This window comes from Dasypus novemcinctus, chromosome 21 (genome assembly GCF_030445035.2).
Source record: "Dasypus novemcinctus isolate mDasNov1 chromosome 21, mDasNov1.1.hap2, whole genome shotgun sequence".
NCBI classification, from domain to species: Eukaryota; Metazoa; Chordata; class Mammalia; order Cingulata; family Dasypodidae; genus Dasypus; species Dasypus novemcinctus.
This window is the reverse complement of record NC_080693.1, coordinates 85,633,032-85,647,858: the sequence shown is the minus strand read 5'-3', so window position 1 is coordinate 85,647,858 and position 14,827 is coordinate 85,633,032.

Here is a 14,827-nt window from a genome sequence, read left to right as displayed (position 1 = left end):
TGATGGTCCCATTCGCTTCCTACCCCTGAAGTTCCCACCGCCCTGAACTTGGCCGATCTCGTCCCACCTTTGTCTCCTGTTACTACGCGCAGGTGAAGACGTAGATGGCACACGATCTCACGCGGCATTTCTAAAAGGCACGGGCGGTGTATGTGATCTAATTTCTGCCCCTGTAGTCTTGCCGTTTCAACCATATCCTATAAAAGGACTCAGTCATTTTGTGGCTTCTTGTAACCAGGGTGATTTCACTCAGCCAAAGGCTCTCGAGAGTTACCCGTGTGGCGGCAGGTAGCAATAGCGCCTTTTTAAAAAGTGCTGCGTAGTCGCCCTTGTTTGAATGTACTAGAATTTACTGATCCATTCATTAGATGACAAACATCGGGCATGTTTCCAGTTTGGGGCTCTTTTGACTAAAGCTGCTGTAAACATTCGAGTATGGGTCTTTGTATGAACATAAGTTTTCATTTCCCCTGGTCTGCCTATGAGTGGAACTGCTGGGTAGGGGTAGGTAGGTGTATATTTAACTTTATATTTTGCACACCTGCTGGTAAAGTGTCACGAACGCAGGTACCTGCACTCGAGCTCTCAGCGCGGTCGTGTTTGTTCATTCGCTTGCTCAGCCATTCTAGCTGTAAAGGCATCTCATTGTGGCTTTCATTTGCATTTCCCTAATTACTACTGATGTTCAACATATTTTCTTCCATATCTCTTCTTTTGTGAACCATCTATTCAAATCTTTGGTTGTCATGTTCTTTCTTTATCTATCTATCTTTCTATCTATTTATTTATTTCTCTCCCCTCCCCACCGTTGTCTGTTCTCTGTGTCTATTTGCTGCATCTTCTTCTTTGTCCACTTCTGTTGTTGTCAGCAGCATGGGAATCTATGTTTCTTTTTTTGTTGTTGCATCATCTTGCTGTGTCAGCTCTCGTGTGTGCAGCACCATTCTTGGGCAGGCTGTGCTTTCTTTTGTGCTGCACAGCTCTCCTTATGGGGCGCACTCCTTGCGTGTGGGGCTCCCCTACGCAGGGACACCCCTGTGTGGCACGGCACTCCTTGTGTGCATCAGCACTGCACATGGGCCAGCTCCACACGGGTCAGGGAGGCCCAGGGTTTGAACTGCGGACCTCCCATGTGGTAGACGGACGCCCTAACCACTGGGCCAAGTCTGCTTCTCTGTCATGTTCTTTTATTGGCTTATTTTTTTCCTGTTATGGTGCTGTGTGCATTCTTTCTGTATTTTGTATACAATTCCTTTATCAGATACATGCTTTGCAAATATTTTCTCCCATTCTGTGGCTGGTTCTTTCACTCTCAATAGTTCTTCAAATTTTTACCTTGATGAAGCCCAAATATCAATTTTTTTCCTTTTGGATTGCGCTTTCTGTGTTCCATCCGAAGGTTGGAATCTTGCCCAACCACAGGGTCACTGAGATTTCCCCTGAGATTTCTTCTTGAGGTTTTGTAGTCGTAGCTGGTACAGTTAGGTCCGTGATTCATTTGGAGCTATTTTGTATCGCGTGTCATGTGAGGGTTGAAGGTTGATGTTTGTCGACTGGCTGCCTGGTTGGTCAACAGAGACCCAGTTGTCCCAGCACCATCTGTCGGCAAAATCTTCCTTTCTCCACTGAAGTACGCCTGCACCTTTCAGTAAGGCAGTGACCCCGCGTGCCGTGGGACTGCCTCCACTCTGTCCTGCCTCACCGACCTCCACACCCGGCCTGAGACCAGTCGCGCACGACCCCGGCTTTGTGGCCTCGTGGGTGGTCCTGGACTGAGATCAGCTGAGCCCCCAACCTCACCCTTCCTTTTTGGAAGATGTTTGGCTATTGCAGATGAATCGAGTTTTCATTTGAATTTTAAAATCAGCTTGAAAAAGATTTTCACTTTGATTCTGTTGAAATCTATAGTCCAAACTTGAGAGGAACTAAACACCCCCCTTTTTTTAAGCCAAGTTTTTTGTTGTCTTTTTTTTAAAAGATACGTAGATCACACAAAATGTTACATTAAAAAATATTAGAGGTTCCCGTATACCCCACTCCCCACCCCCTCCCACTCCTCCCAGGTACTGACACTTCTAGTTCATGGGCACAGCACGTCTCGCCATCCACTTGGGTCAGCTCTAATTTCTCTGGGCAGTGTTTTGTTATTTTCAGCATATTTTCTTGTATATTTTTGTTAGATTCATCCCTATTTTGTTTTTTGACGCTATTATAGAAGGTAATTTTTAAAAAACTCCAGAGTCCAACTGTTCATTGCTAATATAAAGAATATATAGAATTACAATTGATTTAATGATTGATTTTGTATCCCATGAACTTGCTAAACTCACATTAATTCTAGTATTTTTATTGTGTCTATAGATCCTTTGGGATTTCCTATGATAATGGCTGTGTAGTCTATGAAAAAAAAGACAGTTTTTCTCCTTTCCAATCTCTGTGCCTTTTTTTTCCCTCTCCCCCTCCCCCCAGTTGTCTGCTCTCTGTGTCCATTCGCTGTGTGTTCTTCTGTGACCGCTTCTATCCTTATCAGCGGCACTGGGAATCTGTGTTGCTTTCTGTTGCATCATCTTGCTGTGTCAGCTCTCCATGTGTGCAGCGCCATTCCTGGGCAGGCTGCACTTTCTTTCGCTCTGGGCAGCTCTCCTTACAGGGTGTACCCCTTGCGCATGGGGCTCCCTTACGCAGGAACACCCCTGCGTGGCAGGGCACTCCTTGCACGCATCAGCACTGCGCATGGGCCAGCTCCACACGGGTCAAGGAGGCCCAGGGTTTGAACCGTGGACCTCCCATGTGGTAGACAGACGCCCTAACCACTGGGCCAAGTCCGCTTTCCTCTCTGTGCCTTTTAATTATGTATTTATTTTGACCTGTGTCCTCCCATACAACAGAGTAGAAGTGGCCAGAGTGGCCGCCCACAGCTGTGTCCGCCGTACGGGAAAAGCGTTCGGTCTTCCACTGTTAAGCATGATGGAGCCACGTGAGCTCACAGAGGCCCTTTCTCAATCTGAGAATGTTCCCATCTGCTTCTAGTTGGCTGAGAGCTTTTGTAACTGGATTTTGTCTAGGTTCTTGACTATGCTACAGAAATGAATTTCAAGAGCATGTTGGGTTAGTTTGGCCAGTAATTTATTAAGGTAGGAAGGGAAGAGAAATGGGAGAAAATAATAGATCATGGGTCCCAGGTGGAGAGGAAGGGGCTGAAAAGTGATAAAGAGGGCTGATTTACAGACCACAAGTCCCAGTTATAGATTATAAATGCCCAGGTTTACCTATGTGTTGATCCACGCGGGGGGCACGGCAAGAGCAGGGCGCAGAAGGCAGGAACAGGGGTCCAGAGGCGCATTCTGCTACCTAGTTATTCTGCCGCTTGGCTAATGGCAGGGGAGGAGCCCCAGCTGTTTGCTGTTTTGATTGACTACGCCACCTATCAGTCCCCCAGGAGGGCCCAATAACGAGGCCCCTGGAGAATATCCTGGCCTTCTCCTGGCTTCTGAGGAAGTCTCATCCCAAATTGGATTTCTCACGAGAGTCTTGCAGCAGCCATCTTGGCAGGGATACTGAAATGGCATGTGGACTCCTTGGCGGGTTCCAGATCCGCCTAGTGATTTCCTATCTACCCGCTTCACTTTCATCATGACGAACGTCGAATTTCGTCAAATGGTTTTTCTTTCCTAGACTGTTGCTATGGTGAACTGCATTGAATTCCAGATGCTGAACCAGACTTGCGTTCCTGGGATAAACCCCGCTTGAACATAACATAGTATTATTTTTATCTATGTCTGGATTTGGTTTGCACGTTAGTCTGTGGTTTTATTATCTTGTCATGTCTGGTTTTGGGATCAGGGTGAGGCTGGCCTCATAGAACGAGATGAAAGTACCCCCTCTCTTCAGTTTTCTGGGAGAGTTTGTGCAGAACTGCCGTGTTACTTCCTTAGAGGTAGGTAGACCCCACCAGTGAAGCCACTTTGACCTGGAGTTTTCTTTGGGGGAAGGGTTTGAATCTAGGAATTCCATTTCTTGACTAGGTTCAGTGTTATTTCGCTAGATACTGTCAAATTTCTTTAAAATTATTGTGCCAATTCTTATTCCCACCAGCTGGGTGGTGACACATCTTCACCAACACTATTTTATTTTTTAATGGATGTCTGATACTTTCGTAGCTTTTTCTAAAAGCCAGGAAAAAGGTGCCAGGCCCGCCTGGTAGAAGGCACGCCCCTGCAGGGCCGGGCAGGGGGTGGGCGCCTCCTGCCGGCCGGCCTGGGAAGGCCCCTCTGGCCGCAGGCCCACCTGCTGGGGCGGTGGAGGCAGCCAGCCCCGCGCCGCGTCTAGCCCTTTCTGTTTGCGGGAGGCAGAGATTTAAAAGTGCCTTGGACATGAAAGGAAAGCAGGAACAGAAGGAGCCCGTGGGCACCGGCCGGGCGGCCGCGGAAGCTGGGGGTTGGGTCCGCGGGCTGCTTCTGCTATTTCTTGTACTTTTGTGTGTTTTTTAAAATGTCCATAATTTTTTAAAAATTAGGTATCACAGAATACTTGGGCACCTTCTCCCCAGATGGGCTCTTCAGCCGTGCAGCACGCAGCCACGTCCGGTCCGCAGCCGCCCCTCGGCACCCTGGCCTGGCCACAGCTGACACCCCTTCTCCCCGCCTTGTGCCTGGCCTTTTCTGAACTCAGGGCCGAGGCTCCAGGACGTGGAGAACGTGAGTGTGTGTGTGCGTATGTCTCCGGGCGTGTTTGTGTGTGCGCCTGTGTCCGGTTGTGTCTGGGTGTGTGGGTGTATGTTGCTGTGCATGTGTCTGTGTCTACGGGCGTGTTTGTGTATCTGTGCCTGGGTGTGTCTGGGTGTGTCTCTGTGAGCCAGGCGGCAGTGGACTCCTGGGGCTGGCCCTTTGGGGACTGGGGGGGGGCTGCTGTGGCCCGAGCGGCTTGGAGGGGGGCAGCAGGGCTGTGGAGTGAGCAGAGAATGCGGGCGTGTGACCCAAACCGGGCCCGGCCCTCGAGGGGTCTCTGGTGCAGGCGCGTGCTCCCCGGGTCTGGCCTCTGTGCTCTGCTGAAGGGGGGGGTTCCCACCTCCCCCCGCAGAGGCCCCCACCCCAGCCCCGGTGTGCCCACCCCCTCTTCCAAGTCCCCAAGGAGCCTGGTCTGGAGAGGGGCAGGGAGAAGAGGGGCGGGCCATGGAAGGGGCTTGCTGCACCCCGCAGATGGCCCTGGGGGCTCCCCAAAGCTCCAGATCTGGGGAAAAGGGGAAGACGTTTATTCACCCCAGAGATCCAGGGCCGAGTGGGGGCGATGCAGGGGCAGTGAGCTCCCCACGGCAACAGGGCACCCCACTGCGCTTCGGCTCCACGGGTGCCGGAGCAGGGCATAATGGGGAGCCAACAGGCGGGGAGCTGGGGGGGGCGCATTTCCTCTCGCCCTGCGCCCCTGCGCCCACCCTCCCACCGGCTGCTCGCTCTTCGCCTGCCTCGCCCTCCTTGGCTAACACCCTGGCCTGCCCCCTCGGCCGATCACGTCGCCCACCCCCCCACACTCCCAGCGGCCCCCAGGACCTCCTCGGCTCCCCCCCAGCTCCACCCCAGCTCCACCTCACCCCGCCCCACAACCTGGAGCCCCAAGGCCAGCCGATCCCGCCTCTGGACTGCCCCTCGAATCCGCCCCTGCCCACCCGCCCTGCCCCCCCCCGCAGCCAGGGCAAGCCTGCCCCCCAGGTGGGTGGAGGGAGACCCCAGCCCCACCTTTGTGCCGCGGCCCCCCACACCCCCGTGCACAGACCATACCGGTTGCCCCCGGTCGTCCTGGGCCTCAAGCCACGCCTGCCGCCCCCGGCGCCCGCCTTGGGACCAGCAGCTCAGCCCCCAGGGAACTCGAGGTCACCCAGCCCCTGCCGGCCCTCCGCCCCCCCCCTCCTCGCTGAACGCTCCCAAAAGGTGGTGGTGAAGGTAGACCAAGGCGCAGAGAGGCTGCATCGCCGCAGCTGGCCCTTGCCCCTTGGCCCTTGGCCGGTGGCGTGCTCTGGGCGCCGAGCCCGCGTGCTTGACGGAGCACTGCAACGGGCCGCAGCCCCCACCCCCGTTTAAAGACGGGGCGCAGGCGCCGAGGGGAGGTGGCCTGCGTGGGGTCCCAGGGGAAAGCCGAGGCCCTGCCCGGACTCAGGGAGCAAGGACCCCCCCGGCTGGCTGCTCTCCCCAGGCTGAGGGGACGTGGCCCCCGTCCCCCGGCAAAGGGGCAGTGGTGGCAGGGGCGACCGGGCACGGCCTCCCTGGCCGGCCACCTCTCGCCCGCACACCGCAAGGCCTTTCGGCACCGCAGTGCGACCGGGGTGGCGGCAAGCGCGGCTCTTTCAGGTCAGGCCACCGGGGGGAAGGCGGGGGCCCAGCCCTGGGCGAGGCCAGGCTCGGGAGCAAAGCGGGGGGCTGAGGAGGGGCCTGGGGAGTGCTGGCGGGGTGCCAGGGCCTGGCGGGCAGGCACAGGGGGCCGGGCAGGGCCAGGACCCGCTGCTTCCCAGGATGGCGCCGGGGCGCGGGGAGGCACAGCACAGTGCTGGGGGGCCGGCCCTGGAGCTCAGGGTCCTGGGCAGAGGGGAGGGTGTCCGGCTCCCACAGGTGCTGGCGGGGGAGGGGACGTCCCCGAGGAGGGGCATTCCAGCTCCGGCCCGAAGTCAGGGCACCGAAAGCGCTGCTGGAGGCTGCGCCTAGCGTGGCGGGGGGGCCAGGACCGCCTGTTGAAAAGGGGGCGGAAGCCGGGCCCTGCCCTGATGGGTTTATTTTGTGAGATCAGAGAACGCGCCGCTGCCTGGGGGCCCTGAGAGCGCCTGGAGGATGCGGCCATCAGCAGGAACGAGCAACGCGCTGGCGAGGGCTGCTGGCCCAGGGAGAGGCTGGGGGTCCTCCGTGGGCCAGGCTGATGGAGGTGGGCAGCGTCCTAGAGCGGCCGAGGGAGGCAGCGAGGCTGAACAGCACCCACAGGGGTCCAGGCCACGGCACACTAGGAGAGTGCATGTGTTAGCTACTGCTGCGTAACAAATCACCCCCAATCTAGGGGCTTCAAATGACAGACATATTGTTTCCATTTCTGTGGGTGAGGAGTCTGGGTCCTGGGGTCATCAGGGTTGCTCACGAAGCTGTGATGGAGGTGTCGGCTGGGGGCTCCCCTCCAGGTCTCCCACACGGGGCTGTCGGCTGGCCCCAGGTCCTCGCTGGCTGGGGACATCAGTTCTTTGCCACACGGGCCTGTCCACGGGGCAGCAGCTTCCCTTGGCACGAGAGAGGGGTGGGAAGGGGGAGCCAGGCCCTTCTGTACCTGATCTTGGAAGTGACATCCTTCCTTTTTGCAACACTGTATCCTACAGAGGCAGTAACTCCAGTCCCTACCCAGAGAAGAGGACTAAAATGGGGGCAGGACCGCGGGCGCCCTCGGGGCTGCCCAAGTCCGCGTGCGTGGTCCACACCAGTTCTCTGGCTGAGCCTGGCCTCGAGGTGGCTCAGCAGGGACCTTTTAAGAACTGGGGGATCCTGGTTCTGAGCAGACCCCAAACCCAAGACACCCAAAGTATTACCGGGTCCCCCGATGGAGCGGAGGGAATCCTGGCTGCGTACGACTTAGAGACGCGGCAGTGACTGGCATCACGCCCCTGGTGAGTTCAGGGGCCCGGGCCCCGCACGGCCCACTCGAGTCGTGACAATGACAGTGGACCACCGCACACTTAACCAGGCAGGAACCCGCTTGCGGCCGCCGAGCCAGCCACGCCGTTTCCTGGAACTGAGCAGCACAGCGTGGCACGTGGCGTGCATGTGGGGGGAGATGTTGATCTGGTGAGTGTGTGCTCCCAGAGCTGCAGGACACACTGCCCCAGCGCCCGGGGAGGCTCCCGCTATCACGGAAACTTCTAGTATTTCCAAGTGTGCCTGTAGCAGTTTGATATGGTTATGAATTCCAAATAGAGATATTGGATTATGTTTGTAATCTGGCCTATACCTGGGCATGATTAAGTTATGATTAGGTTTGGGTCATGTCTTTAGGGCATTGAGTCCCTGCTCCTTGGTGGCTGGGGACTCACAGATAAAAGGCATGGCGAAGGACAGAGGTGGGGTTTTTGATGTTGGAGTTTGATTCTGGAGCCTTAAGCTGGAGCCCTGGGAAGTAGGCTCGCAGAGGAAAGAGAAGCAAGCCCCGGGAAGAAAGGAACCCTGAGCCCAGGAAGAAGCAAGACCCTGGAATGTAGGAACCCAGGAAGCCTGAACCCTGCAGACGTTGGCAGCCATCTTGCTCCAACGCGTAAAAACAGACTTTGGTGAGGGAAGTAACTTACGCTTTATGGCCTGGTATCTGTAAACTCCTACCCCAAATAAATACCCTTTATGAAAACCAACCAATTTCCGGTATTTTGCATCAGCACCCCTTTGGCCGACTAATACAGAATTTGGTACTGAGGAGTGGGGAAGTCCTTTTGCAAATACCAAAATGCTGGAATGATTTTATAAATGGGTAAGGGGTATTTTTTGGAGAAATTGTGAGATGCTTGATGGAAAAGGCCTAGATGGCTTTGAAGAGATTGTTGATAGCAATATGGATGCTAAAGAGACTTATTATGATGCTTTAGAAGCAAATGATGAAACTATTACTGGAAACTGGAGGAAAGGCAATCCGTGTTTTAAAGTTGCAGAGAGGGCAGCGGACTTGGCCCAGTGGTTAGGGTGTCCGTCTACTACATGGGAGGTTCGCGGTTCAAGCCTCGGGCCTCCTTGACCCATGTGGAGCTGGCCCATGCGCAGCGCTCATGTGCGCAAGGAGTGCCGTGCCATGCAGGGGTGTCCCCCGCGTAGGGGAGCACCACACTCAAGGAGTGTGCCCCATAAGGAGAGCTGCCCAGTGCGAAAGAAAGTGCAGCCTGCCCAGGAATGGTGCCGCACACACGGAGAGCTGACGCAGCAAGATGATGCAACAAAAAGAAACACAGATTCCCGTGCCGCTGACAACAACAGAAGCGGACAAAGAAGACACAGCAAATAGACACAGAGAACAGACAACTGGGGTGGGGGGGGAGGGGAAAGGGGAGAGAAATAAATAAAATAAATCTTTAAAAAATAAATAAATAATAAAGTTGCAGAGAACTTAGCAAGGTTCACTCCCGGTGTTTTATGGAAGGCAGCATTTGAAAATGGTGAGCCTTGGCCTTTAGCTGAAGAACTTTCCAAAATAAACCCAGAGAATGTGGCTTGGCTTCTGCTTGCAGCTTATAGCAAAATGCTAGACGGGAGAGATATGTTGAGGACTGAACTGTCAGGCACAAAGAAAACAGAAACTGATTCTGGAAATTCCAAACCTCTGGAAATCAAGCTCCCAGATGAAAGTGCCCCATTGGAGGACTTAACTAAACCTGGAACTTGTAAATCAGGATTGAAAATGCAGTTATCTCGGAAAGACTTGTGGAAAGTCTTACTGTCTGATGGCTTGGACCCCTGCTTCCTGCATGCTAAACCAACAAGGTTTTTGAGAGAGCTGTATGAACAAAACCACTGTCAGCTTGGACTAAAAAGGATATGGAAAGGAGAGATTGAAGGAGAAACATCTTTAAGAGGAAAACCATGGGAGCTGAGATTTGGAATTCAGACATCACCTTGGGCCAAGAGAGGAACCCTATCCATGTGTACAGAGAGGATGAGTTTGTCCCAGCAGTTGAAGAGGGTGGATGCTCCTGTCCAGTGTTCTGGGAGAGCTTTGCCACCCCAGGGTGCAGAGAAGTTGGAGCACATTCCCCAAGGATTATGGTGGCTAAAGTCAGCACCCCACAGGTCTGAGTGGGGTGGACCTGACCCCATGGATCAGGGAAGGCCAGGTGGTCAACTTGTTGCTCTGAGAGGGTTGAGCCTGTTTGCCAAAGGTTAGGGGAATTTTGTCTCCCCATCACTGTACTGGGGGGTTAAGATTCTAACCCAAAGATTGGGTGAGGTGTGGCAATCACCCCAACACTCCTGAAGGGTGAGGTCTGGAGCTTGGTCCACACCCAGATGCTTGATGAGGGTGGAACCTAGAAAGTGGCCACTGGACAAGCCTGTGGAAAGGTGGGTTCCCATATGGCCCCAAGGAGAAGAAACCATCTTAAGAATGACTCTCAGACTGAAATCAAATGGAGGATGCCCCGCAGGTTTACTGAACTATAGAGGACCAGTGACTTCTGTTTCCCTCCCAATTTCTCCTTATTGTGACGAAAATGTTTGCCCTTTGTCCATTTGTGTACTGGAAACAGATGAATTGTTTAGTAAGTTTCAGAGGTCTATAGCAGGCAGGACTTTGCCCCAAGACAAACTGAATTTCTTTAAATTGATTGGGATATGATTTAATACTTGCATTGTTACTGATTTCAGGGTCTTTTGAAATTGCAATGTCTTTTTGGAATTCAGAGGATGGAGTGTAGCAGTTTAATATGGTTGTGAAGTCCAAAAATAGATATGGGGTTATGTTTGTAATCGGGTCTGTACCTGGGTGTGTTTAAGTTATGATTAGGGCTTTGATTGGGCCATGTCGAGGGGTGGGGACTCACAGATAAAAGACATGGCAAAGGACAGAGTTGGGGTTTTTTGTTTTTTCATTTTTAAGATTTATTTATTTATTTTTTAAATTTTATTTATTACCCACCCCTTGTGGTTTACTTGCTGTTTGCTCTCTGTGTCCATTCGCTGCATGTTCTTTTGTGTCTGCTTGTCTCCCTTTTTTGTTGTGTCCTCTTGCTGTGCTAGCTCTCCGCAGGCGCAGGCCAGCTTGCCGTCACAAGGAGGCCCTGGGACGTGAAGCCAGGGCCTCCCATATGGAAGACGGGAGCCCAGCTGATGGAGCCACAGCCGCTTCCTAGAGTTGGGGTTTTTGATGTTGGAGTTTTGATGTTGGAGTTTGATGCTGAAGCCTCAAGCTAGAGCCCTGGGAAGTCAGCTCACAGAGGAAAGAGAAGCAAGCCCCAGGAAGAGAGGAACCCTGAGCCCAGGAAGAAGCAAGACCCTGGAAGGGAGGAGCCCAGGAAGCCTGAACCCTCGCAGATGTCAGCACCCATCTTGCTCCAACACGTGGAAATAGACTTTGGTGAGGGAAGTGACTTATGCTTTATGGCCTGGTAACTGTAAGCTCCTACCCCAAATAAAAACCTTTTATAACACCCAGCCGATTTCTGATATTTTGCCTCAGCACCCCTCTGGCTGGCTAATACAGCACCCACCAGGCCCCTCTGGCTGTCACTGTTGGAAATCCAGCTTGCCCGGCTCAGGAGGGGCGTGGCAGGGCCCTGGCTGCCCGCACCCGCTCTGTGTGGCAGCTCCTCCCCGCCTGTTGGTTTGTCATCTGCATGCCCAGGCGTCCTGAGCTGCCCGGGATTGGGCCCACAAGGTGCCCGCCCAGCGCTTTGGCCAGGGTGGCGCCATGAGCTGACGGCCCCGGCCGGCGAGGCGGGCGGCGGGAAACCCCAGGGCCTGCTGGGAAGCAGGAAGGGGCCGTGGAGGACTGCGTGGTGGAGTGTCCTTCCAGGGAGCAGGGGAACCCGCTCTGGGGTCCGGCACAGGTGACCTGGCCGGCACGGGGGCACGGTGACTGGAGGTCCAGGTGTGGCTGCCGCAGCTACTGGGCCTGGCCCCATGCGCCTCCTGCCGGGCCCCGGGTGGGAAGTCAGGAGACTCGGCCACGGCCTCCCCCGGCGGGGCCAGAGAGGACCCTCCCTGTTCTGAGGGTAAAGGTTGCCCTGCCTGACCCCGGCTGGGCCGTGGCCAGGGGCAACCAGAGGGCCTGAGCCCGGGGCTGGGCACACGCCTCGTCCCTGCGTGGCCGGCACCCTGTGGAGCCCTCGCCTGGCAGGGGTGGCCTCTCCCTGATGCCCCTCCCTGGGGGAGACGGGGGCCAGGGGGACCGTGGAGCCCCTAATGAGGGCCCATCAGTGCACTGGGACCAGAAAGCCTGACCTGGGGGCACCCGAGTGTGAGGAGCCGAGCCGGGGACAGAAGGGCCAGAGGCCTGTGCTCATGGCTTCCTCCCCCCTTCTCCCATCTGAACCCCACAATCACACCCGGATCGTCCTCCAGAGGCAGCCAGAGCCCCCGCCCACGGCTCAGATCTGCAGGGGCAAAACCTGTCGCCCCCCCACACACAGAGCCTCAGCTGGACGGGGGGACACAGCTGGGCATGGGCACAGCTGGACAGGCTGACACGGCTGGATGGGCGGACACAGCTAGGCACAGCTGGACAGGCGTACATGGCTGGACAGGTGAATGTGGCTGGACAGGCGGACGTGGCTGGATGGGTGGACATGGCTGGGCATAGCTGGACAGGCAGACACAGCTGCACAGGTGGACGTGGCTGGACAGGTGGACGCAGTTGAGCACAGCTGGATGGTTGGATGCGGCTGGACAGGTGGACATGGCCAATGGGCAGGCATGGCTGGACAGGTGGACATGGCTGGATGGGCGGATGTGGCTGGACGGATGGACATGGCTGGACAGGCAGATGCGGCTGGCCGGGCGTGGCTGGGTCAGCCCCACTGGCCCCTTCCCCTGGCGTGTGCAGAGCGCGCACAGTCCATCTGCCCATCCCTGGTGGCCTGACCCGACGTCACCCTACAGTAGCCCCTGGGCCGCCTGTATCCCACTGGCCCCTCCCGGCAGAGCTGCCCCCCAGGGCCGGGTTGCTGACCCCCCTCAGCCAGGGGCTCACGGTGTCCCAGCACCAGGCCCGGCCGGGACCCGCGGCCCACCAGTCCGTGGCCGCCCCGGTGCTGGTGCCCGCGCTTGCTGGGCATCCCAGGGCTGCGAGGTCCCTCGGGACCCTGGGCCGGGGCAGGGGCTCGCGCCTGGGCCGGGGTCTGCGGCTTGTCCTTCCCAGGCCCGCAAGTCCCCACCAAGCCGGGAGGGGCTGGGCCCCTTGTCGGTCATCTGCGCCTTGGCCGCCCCAGCAAGGCCCTCGGCGGGACACGCTCCGCGCCTGCCACCACGTCCCCGCCTGGCCCCGCCCACCTGCCGCCCAGCGCCGCGAGGCTGCCACCCAGAGGCCACCCAGTGCCCAGCAGCCCTGCCCGGGGTGGGCCTCCTGCCGCCACCGCTGCCCACCCACCCACACGTCCCTCACCTTGCAAATGACAGGGAGCCCCTCTCTGCTAAGGGCCGGGGCAGACGACAGGCCTCAGGGCTGGACAGACGCCCGGCAGACAAAATCCCACCCCACGAAGCGCCCTGCTCCCAGGAAACAGTAAGTCTCTAGGGGACAGGGCAGGGGCAGGGGGCAGGGGAGGGGGCAAGGGTGGGGCGGGGCCAGGGCAGGCCCGGGAGGGGCTGGCACAGGAAATGGGTCTGCACTGCTCCCTGGGGGTGCCCCAGGACAGGGAGAACCTGGCTTGCAGGTGTGTCCTCAGGGTGGGAGATACGGGCGGGGCTCACGGGGTGGGGGCCTTGCTGTGGGGCGGGGCCTGGGCGCCTGGCAGGGGCGGTCTATGGGACCCACAGGAGGACTGGGGGGGTGGGCGGAGCAGGGATCCAAAATTCCAGGTCGGGCCGGAGGATCCCGCGGTGCCCGGGGGAACGGGCCCCTCCTGCTGGGTCGACGCCCCCAGGCCTGGCAAGGCCGAGGCGCCCCGCCCCAACTAGCCTCCGGGCGGCCCACCCAGGGGCACACTTGGGTGCTGGGGCGGCTCCACGTGCTTGGCAGCCTCTGGCCATCTCGTCCTCCCCCACATCTCTGGGCCCCACTTTGCCGGTGCCCCCGGCCCGGGCCCTGCCCGCCCCGTGGACGGTCCAGCCTGGCCCCCGCCCGGCCGCCTCCTGCGTGTTGAGGGCCTTGTCCAGGCGGGCGAGATCCCGAGGGCCACGGGGCCCCCACCCCACCCGCCTGGACCGCCCCCGCCTCATCTCAGGGAAGGGTCCCTCAGCCCGCCCCAGCCCCCCCCTGTCCCCTGGCCATCTCTCTCTCAGCCCCTGAGGTCATGCCGGGACCTCCTGCCTAGAGGCCCCTCCTGGGGCAGAGCAGGGGCCGGGGGCCCACACGGCTGCCAGGGCTCCCACCTGCCCGGGCGGGGCCTCGGGCCTCAGAGGAGGTGTCCCCGTGCCCGCCGCAGCCCCAGGGGCCCCCGTTTGCCCACCAGGACCTCTCAGCGCCACGTCGCGGGCGCCCCATGCCCCGGCACCGGGACCCTGCAGGCCACAGGGGGCCGGGAGCCCCGTGCCTTTCCCAGGGGGCTAAAGCCGGGTGCAGCCTCTCCCCGGCCGTGCCTGGAGAGGAGGACCGTGGAGGGAGAGGAAGACGAAGGCCCCGGGCGGCCTGCCGGGCGGCCCCGCGAGCAGCAGAGGCCGAGGCTCGCGCAGGAGCAGCGTGGCCTCCCCGGGGCCCACGGGCATGGCCGCAGCGCCGCGCCTTCCCTCCACGCCCCGCTCCCCCACGCGGACCCCCCACGACGCCGGGCGAGGACAGGAGGGGTTTGTGGCTGCGCCCCTGCACGGGTGAGGACAGCGAGGCCAGGACGCGCTGGGCAGGCCCCCCGCCCGGCCGGGGCCGAAGGGCTCTGCGGACGCCCGCCTGGACAGTGGGGGGCACGGGGACGCGGGCCACGGCCCCGCTCAGGGCAGCAGCCTCGCCCGGCCCCATCCAGGGGGAGCAAGCGTGTGCTGGAGCTTGGCCGCGGGTCCAGCAGGCTGACCGCCAGGCGGGTGGTCCCTGCGTGCAGTCCGCTGTCCCCAGGAGGTGGGGGGTCCCCTCGGGGTGGCTCAGGCCGCCTCGCAGCCCCTTCCTGCTGGCCCGTCTGGCCGTGGACCTGCAGAAGAGGTCCCACCGAAGCGCCACGGGCACTTAGGGCCGAAAAACGACGGCG